The sequence below is a fragment of the Salvelinus sp. IW2-2015 genome, unplaced genomic scaffold (genome assembly GCF_002910315.2).
Source record: "Salvelinus sp. IW2-2015 unplaced genomic scaffold, ASM291031v2 Un_scaffold1895, whole genome shotgun sequence".
Lineage (NCBI taxonomy): Eukaryota > Metazoa > Chordata > Actinopteri > Salmoniformes > Salmonidae > Salvelinus > Salvelinus sp. IW2-2015.
Window position 1 is genome coordinate 63,642 of NW_019943256.1, and position 1,986 is coordinate 65,627.

Consider the following 1,986-nt stretch of genomic DNA (forward strand, 5'->3'; position numbering starts at 1 on the left):
CATGCCTGTCCTACTTTAGCTACTCCATGTTGTTCTACTTTAGCTACCCCATGCTGTCCTACTTTAGCTACTCATGTTGTACTACTTTAGCTACCCCATGCTGTCCTACTTTAGCTACCCCATGCTGTGCTACTTTAGCTACCCATGTTGTTCTACTTTAGCTACTCCGTGCTGTGCTACTTTAGCTACACTGTGCGTTCTACCTTTAAGCTACTCCGTGCTGTGGCTACTTTAGCTACACTGTGCTGTTCTACTTTAGCTAGCTAGGGTTGGTATAGCGGGACAACAACAAAAAATACAAATTAAAACACAATATTGGCAACTTTTTCATGTATTTGATGCACCAGTACATACTTTGTACAAAATACACCAGAATTCGCGCAAAGTGCATTATTTATGGAAGTTTTATAACTTTAACATCAAAACAGGAAAAAAACTTTGTGCTTGGGGGGTAGCTTCCTTTTGAAGCTTGCTCTGCCCCTCTTATGATGATGCAAACATGAAGTGATGTGATTTTGATCATGTGGATTGTCTGCAAGGGCTTAGTAACATACATCCACTCTATAGCCTAATAAAGTAGACCACTCTATAGCCTAATAACATAGAACCACTCTATAGCCTAATAACATAGAACCACTCTATGAGCCTAATAACATAGAAAACTCTATAGCCTAATAACATAGAGCCACCTATAAGCCTACATAACATAGAACCACTCTACTAGCCTAAATAACATAGAACCACTCTATAGCCTAATACACTAGAACCACTCTATAGCCTAATAACATAGAACACTCTATAGCCTATAACATAGAACCACTCTATAGCCTAATAACATAGAACCGCTCTATGCCTAATACATAGCCACTCTTAAGCCTAATAACATAGACCACTCTATAGCCTAATAACATAGAGCCACCTATCGCCTAATAACATAAGCCACTCTATAGCCTAATACACTCAAACCACTCTATAGCCTAATAACATAGAACCACTCTATAGCCTAATAACATAGAACCCTCTATAGCCTAATAACATAGAACCGCTCTATAGCCTAATAACATAGAACCTTCTATAGCCTATATACATAGACCACTCTATAGCCTAATAACATAGAAGCCACTCTATAGCCTAAATAACATAGACCACTCTAATAGCCTAATACATAGAACCGCTCTATAGCCTAATAAATAGAACACTCTATAGCCTAATAACATAGAACCGCTCTATAGCCTAATAACATAGAACCACTCTATAGCCTAATAACTAGACCACTCTATAGCCTAATAACAGACACCACTCTATAGCTAATAACATAGAGCGCACTCTATAGCTAATCAACATAGAGCCATCTATAGCCTAATAACATACAGCCACTCTATAGCCTAATAACATAAGAACACCCATATAGCCTAATAACATAGAGCCACTCTATGGCCTAATAAATACAGCCACTCTATGGCCTAATAACATAGAACCACTCTATAGCCTAACTATACATACCAGCCACCTACTAGCCTAATAACATAGTAACCACTCTATAGCTAATAACATAGAACACTCTATAGCTATAACATAGAACCGCTCTATAGCCTATATAACATAGAACCACTCTATAGCCTAATAACATAGAACCGCTATATGCCTAATAACATAGAACCACTCTAATACCTAATAACATAGAACCACTCTATAGCCTAATCACATAGAGCCACCTATAGCCTAATAACATACAGCCACTCTATAGCCTAATAACATAGAACCCTCTATAGCCTATAACATAGAACCACTCTAATAGCCTAATATACAGCCACTCTATGGCCTAATAACATAGAACCGCTCTATAGCCAAATAACAGACAGCCACTCTAATAGCCTAATAAACATACAGCCACTCTATGGCTAATAACTATACCAGCCCACTCTAATGGCCTAATAACATAGAGCTCACTCCTATGGCCTAATAACATACAGCGCACTCATGGCC